Source organism: Schistosoma mansoni (assembly GCF_000237925.1).
Source record: "Schistosoma mansoni, WGS project CABG00000000 data, chromosome 1 unplaced supercontig 0076, strain Puerto Rico, whole genome shotgun sequence".
NCBI lineage: Eukaryota > Metazoa > Platyhelminthes > Trematoda > Strigeidida > Schistosomatidae > Schistosoma > Schistosoma mansoni.
Genome location: NW_017385990.1, coordinates 1,405,001 through 1,412,048, shown reverse-complemented (window position 1 = coordinate 1,412,048; position 7,048 = coordinate 1,405,001). Strand labels below are relative to the sequence as shown.

The 7,048-nt window shown below is 36.6% G+C and overlaps 1 non-coding gene across 1 annotated transcript; it reads right to left on the bottom strand.

The window, feature by feature from the left end:
• Positions 1-6,762: 6,762 nt before the first annotated feature.
• Smp_tRNA_01176_Pseudo_TTG.1.1 lies at positions 6,763-6,834 on the bottom strand. Its single transcript has one exon. It is a non-coding gene (tRNA).
• Between the last annotated feature and the right edge of the window lie 214 nt (positions 6,835-7,048).

Genomic DNA, 7,048 nt, shown 5'->3' with positions numbered 1-7,048 from the left:
TTGCGCCAGAGCACTTAACCGATATCAACGCACTGAAGACATTGGTGAGTGGCTGCTCAATTTCGTGGATTGATTGAATTTAGACATTAACATCGTTGGATGCCGGCTTATTGGTCTAGAGGTTAAGCGCTCGCACGTGAGACTGATAGGTCCTGGGTTCTTATCTCGCCAGGCGGGATCGTGGATGCGCACCGCTGAGGAGTCCCATAATAGGACGAAACGGCCATCCAGTGCTTCCAGGTTTTCCTTAGTGGTCTAGCCTCCATTGACTCATGATCTCAACTCTATAAAATTACTTAAATCTCCACAAAATCCCCTTCTGATAAAGAAACTTTTGAAAAAAAAATGAATATTTTATTATTTTCATTTTTCAAAATACGTTAAATGGGCAATCAGTAATAACCCCTTATAACATTAAGATTCAAATATTTTTTATGAAGTCATAGTTATATCAAATACTGTTCTGTATGTATGGATAAATATTGCTTCCCGGTCGCTCACAACATCTATGTCAGATATCTAATAAATAATCTAGATTAAACAACATGGGAATATGAGTTGAGAACTTAAACTGTAGCTAATTGATTTCGATTACTTACCGTCTTTCTTTTTTGTTCTTGTTCTTGTTATGTCAGTTACATACTTTACACACCTTATGAGTTGTGATGGAAATCTGTGGTGCAAAGTGAGGTGTAATATTTTCAGGGTTGACCTTTCTAACTTTCACTTTTCTTTCAAATACTGGCTATGCAAGTGAAACGCTTTACTTTTTTCACATCCTAATACAAATAGCTGTGTAACTTTCAACCATGAGTTTGCTTCATTTCCTTTTACCATAGAGAAAGAGTTCTCCACCCTGTAAAACTCGATTGAGTTATCACGATTGGAAAACCCGACCACCATATTAAACAGCTATAATCTGGACTATCATAAAGACTTAATATCGAGAGATAGCCTTAGTGATCAACGCCTTTACTTTTCAACCATTGGAGTTGCGAAAGTTCAAACCTTTCTCTATTTATTTCAATTTGAGTAATTGGATAGTATCCCTAGGTTTTATACGACACATGTGTAACTGAAAGTTGTATGGTAATAAAAACCTTTACTAAATTCATGTGTTGTATTATGACTCTGTGATGAGTTCCTTAGAGAGATAGGAATCTTACTTGTAATCTCTGTTAAAATCATGTAGAACACATGTGTTATGAACTGTATAAAAGAAGGTCGTTGCAAATTGGTTATTGATCTTATGTCCGGCTTTTATCACGTGATTTATTCACCAATCGAAATACGACTTTTCCAATCTTAATACTGTGACAAATTAATGACGTTAGACCAGTATGAGTAGTCTAGCGTCCTTATTGGTCCCTTGTCCGCCTAGCCCTTCCAATCGAGTCCAGAACATCAATTACAGCTTCTGATATGCGAATCATTTATTTCAAGCATACTCGGTTTATATACCAGACAGACAGACTGCATCACACCATAAAATAGAAAATAATATTTGTACAAGATCAAGCTAAATGTGACTGTGAACGTGGGAGACAATAATCAACAAACTGAATATAATTTAGGATCAGTAATTCATATAATAATAATTCATAGGTCAACACCTGAACTAAGGATAGGGAGTGAAGTAGTCGAACGCGTCGACAACTTCACTTATCTTGGAAGTCTGATCAGCCCTAATGGCTTGGTGTCTGACGAAATCTCAGCACGGATTCACAAACCTCGTTTGCCTTTTACCAACTTATGTCACCTATGGCGAAGACGAGATATCCGTCTATCAATTAAGGGACGAGTATACTGCGCAGCAGTTCTCTCTGTTATACTTTACGGCTGCGAAACGCGGCCATTAATAGTATAAGATACTCGTAAGTTACTAGTATTTGACCACAGATGTCTTAGAAATATTGCTCGCATCTGCTGGGATCACCGAGTAAGTAATAGTGAGGTTAGACACAGGGTATTAGGGAATGATGGTAAATTAGTTGATGAGGTCATGAATTCCTATTGACTGAGATGGTTGGTCTACGTGTTACGTATGTCTGAACACCGATTACCACGACGCGTTATGCTGACTAGGATAGGGGATGGTTAGAAGAAAGTTAAGGGCGGCCAAACCAAAACGTGGCATTAGAGCTTGAAGTCACTAACTTCTAGTTTGAGCCATGTTGGCAGATGCAGACTACTTAGTTGGAGTCCTCGTGACTATCGTAACCAATGGTTGGAGACTGTGTGTGACATGGCTTAGAATCGATCCTGATGGCGTAGGTGTATACACTCTTTATCTTCTCTTAAACCTTGAGATTAAAATTGCTTCATATCTTCCTGTACTATATCCCTATATACAACCATTCTTTTACATATTACCACCATTAAATTAACCACTTCTATGAATTCGGTGTTCATGTTGTTGTGCTAATGAGGTATGACAACTTGGACCGATGCATATATGTGCCTGGTCCTACGTTGTAGCTGACTGACTGACTAACTGAATTCATAGGTCAAATCGAAGTTTATAATAAGATGAATATGAATATACACAGTCTAATTACTCAGTAGTTAAACAATTAGAATATATATAGTATAATAGTCTATTAATAGGTCCCGAATGTTACCTGTACTTATGTCTTCACTAGGGTATAACAACATGTACCTTCTGATTTAAAATATTATTTACTCATTTAAAATCAATTTTATAATGAAAATATTGACTAAAGTAACCTTATTAATAATAATAATAATAATAATAATAATAAGACTGCAGAAATCCTTGCTTTCGTGTAGGTTGACATTTATCAACAACTTACTTACTTACTTACGCCTGTAACTTCTAATGGAGCATAGGCCGCCGACCAGCATTCTCCAACCCACTCTGTCCTGAGCCTTCCTTTCTAGTTCTATCCAGTTTTTGTTCATTCTTTTCATATCTGTTTCCATTTCTTGGTGTAATATGTTCTTTGGTCTTCCTCTTCTCCTTTGGCCTTCAGGATTCCATGTGAGGGCTTGTCTTGTGACGCAATTGGGCGACTTCTTCAATGTATGTCCTATATTTATCAGCAAAGTATACCTAAAATCTCAATGAAACTCATTCTTCCAAATGGGATTCAAACTCTAACTTTGAATAATTCTTCAACTGATTGAGTAAATCATTATAAGTCATCTATTGAATTCTACTTTCTCTTATTCTTTTCTCTATTCTTCACATATATCATCTATATATATATTCAATATAGTTGATGCTAATCAAATCCCAGGTTATCATCCTATTTCATCTGGTCTACCTGATTGGAAAGTTCATCGATTAGAAAGAAAAAATCGTGATGCAGCTAATGTTTATGCAGTAAGTATTAATATATAAATATAATGTGTATGTGTATATTGTTGAAAAAGCTTTCATGCTTATACTCAAATAAAAGAATTGGGTGAGTTGAGTGGACGGAAAGCGAATGTCCGTCGCTTTAACTGGGTTGGTGGACACGGAAAGTTCATCTAGTGCAGTTGGAAAACCCTGATGGTGCACATGGGCTGACTCCAGGATCCTGAGGGAACAAATGGCGTATGAATCAATCGTTGGTCACCGGCTACTATGGGACTGCATCTCCTTATGTTGCTCCATTGCTTTATGGATTAAAGTTCTAGGTCAAAGGCTTGGGGACTGGCTTACTGAGGAAACCACCAGCTCCAGTTTGGGCACCAGAGAAGTATTTCAACCCTCACACAAATCGAATTATTTATATGGTGCATATATATTTGGTGCCTCTTTGTACCAATGTTTATTTATTCAAATAAATAAATATAAAGTAAACAAGGTAATGATAACATTAGTTTGAAGTGTTATAGTCTAGTTGAATAGCTTGGAGTAATCCAAAAGATATGTTGTTTATTTATAGTGATGATCAGTAAATTTTTTGTCAAACAGCACTGATTGCATGTGTGGCGTCTTTGGTGAAATTATGACTCACATGAGATAAACTTTCGTTGTTCAAAAAGCGAATATACTGTTCTACATTATTTGACTTCAGGACGTAGACTTTTCAATGTAGAAGGTATATAAAAGTCTCAATTACTTGCTGATAGATGTCTTCATAGGGATTCTCTTGTATGACTTGACTACAGATTGAATTAGATTAGGTATCGATTAGTACTAGGCAGGTAGTAAATCAATTAACGAGGCTATAAACGTTGGTAGACTGAGGTGATTTAGATTTTTTTACGCGTGGTTAACTAACACCTACCAAAAGAGATTATGGGTAATGCTTAGACGCCTAAAATGAAGTTTACACCTTTCGATGTAATGAACATCATCGATATGAGGAAAATTTACGAGTTGATGTATATAGAAAAATGAATTAGTTCGAACGAAAACTCTTTTTTTCCTCAATAACTTAATACGGTTACAATTCACTTGTAAGAGTTTGAATCTTCTCTCTGTGTATGTTGAGGACTTCATTTGATTAATCTCTTTTGTTGCATATGTACATCTCTAAGCAGACTGACCTAATATAGTCATTATGTCACAAAGTTTCATAGTCGGTAGAAGTAGAATCCAGAAGGTGTTTTTAGTCCTTTTTAACACTTACTAACTGGATATACCTACACCACAGTATTAATGTTCACACAAGAACTCGAACCTAATGACTTTCTTCAAATGCTATACGCATTATTCACTTCATACGATTATGTTTACTCTTTGCCGATGCATTACTTAATTTGATTGAAGAGAAGTAATAAATGATTCAGCTGAAGCTAGAACACTATAGAAAACCTGAAAGCACTGGACGGTTGTTTCGTCCTATAGTGGAACTCCTCAGCAGTGCGCATCCACTATCCCGCCTCGCAAGATTCGAACCCAGGATGGCCGTCTAGTGCTTCCAGGTTTTCCATGGTGGTCTACCTTCAATTGACTCATGATCTCAACTCTATAAAATTACTGAAATCTCCACTAAAACCCCTTCAACCTTAAATTTTATTAATATAACTATGAGTCAATTATCATTATGAATGTTTTACCATTTTTAATAATTTCAATTTACATAGGATGAATTAAAGAAATGGGGTCTTGTACCGCATTGGAAACGTGAATTAATTGAAAAGAAACAATTGAATAAAATGGTTTGTTAAAATGATTTCATTTTCTTTCTATTACGTTCCTATGCCCTGTTGGTGATCATGTGTCTAAATCGACAATGGCAACACCGACTTATATGAATTGGCATTGTGCCAAACCAATAACGCGTTAAGTAGTACGAGGAGCCCGAAGTTAACTCTCCTTATTGGTTCTTCTTACCTAGCCTTGCCTGTTTAAGTTGAGAACACCATCTCAGCTTCCATTATATGAATGATATATTTCAAATATACGTAGTTTATATACAAATAAACCAGACCGCATCATACTATAAAATAGAAAATATTAATTATACAAGAAAGAGGCTTTTGTGGATATTATAGGCCCCCAAATGCCCTGGTACGGCCGAGAGTGGGGAGAGTCCGCTCTCCCTCTCGAAATACTCTCACACGGCCATGCGTATATAGCCTCTGTCAGGGAAGTCCTACACACTGCCTTCTCGTGGCATTACTGTTGTTTACGAAATTAACAACACGAAAAGCGAATATCCAGTGCTTTAACCGGGGCAGTGGACACGGAAAGTTCACCTAGGGGAGTTAAGAAACTCTGATTCCAAACCAATGGTGCACATTGGCTGACTCCAGTATCCTGAGGGAAAAAATGGCGTATGAATCAATCATCGGTCACTGGCTACCATGGTAATGCATCTCCTTACGATGTTCCACTGCCTTGCGGGTCAGATCTTTAGGTCAAAGGCTCCTGGTGTGGTCCCCTAAGTAAACCACCTGCTTCAGTTTGGGCATCTGGGCAGTATCGCAACCCTCACACAAATGAAATGAGTTTTGTAGGCGCATATATATCTGGTACCCCTTTGTACCAGTATTTATGTGTTCAAATAAATAAATGGTTGTCTAACTTCAATTGACATTAGTAATGGAACTCACTGTTGGTGTTTCAAGCAGAAAATACTAGATTTGAGTCCCAGATTGACTATCAACTCTAGAATTTAGGCATGTCTAACTGACGAGCCTCAAATAGGACGAAACATGCGTCTTAGATTCCACTACTCACCATCATCAATCTTTGATTACAGAGTTGAAAAATTTAAGAAAATGGTAAACCAAATCTTGAATTTTTTTAATCTTTTACTTATCTGTCATTCAATATGTACAATGTAATTAGTTAATTGCTATAAAATATATTTCTTTGTATCATGTTGATGAATTGAACAGTTGCTTAGGTCTAATGTATCTTCCATTTATTTATTGAATCATCTCAAACAATCACTATTAGGTGTGATTCATCTATATGAAGTAACCAATAATCAGATGTATTTTCATTCACCCTAATGCCTATTCTCTCTGTCTATCTCTATCTCTCTCACCATCTATCTCAGTAGTTATGTACATTAAAAGTAGCCTAATCTCTAGGGTATAATACAAGCTAGTCATTGATAAAATGGAATTGAAAATTAGTTAACTTGTAAAAATGTATAGTTTAATTGAATATTCTGTTATGTATACTTGACTCTACTTTGACTTTTCATCTATTTGTATATCTATATCTAATATAAACAACAAACGGTGTATTAGCAAAGATGGATAGTGGGTAGCAGTGGAATTCAGTTCGACGCGCGTTTCGTCCTATTTGGGACTCGTCAGCTGGATGTACCTGCATCTCAGTCTTGTTGTTGTTCGCTCTGGGACTCGAACCCAGTACATTTCGCTTCAAATGCCATAGCGTTATCCACTCAGCTACTGAGTCCTGATAGTCACTTTCTTGTGCAATGGGTTGAAGTTTTAAATTCATTCAGTATTGTTTGTTTGAATCTTCCCATCTATTTGTTAGGACTGCAACTGGTCAGTCTTTTATTGGCATATGTGCATACATAGTGTATTGCCTCGATATATAAATCATTCTCTGTTCATATCTCTTGCTCTTCGATCGTCTTGACCTTCTACCGCTAGATATTTCACT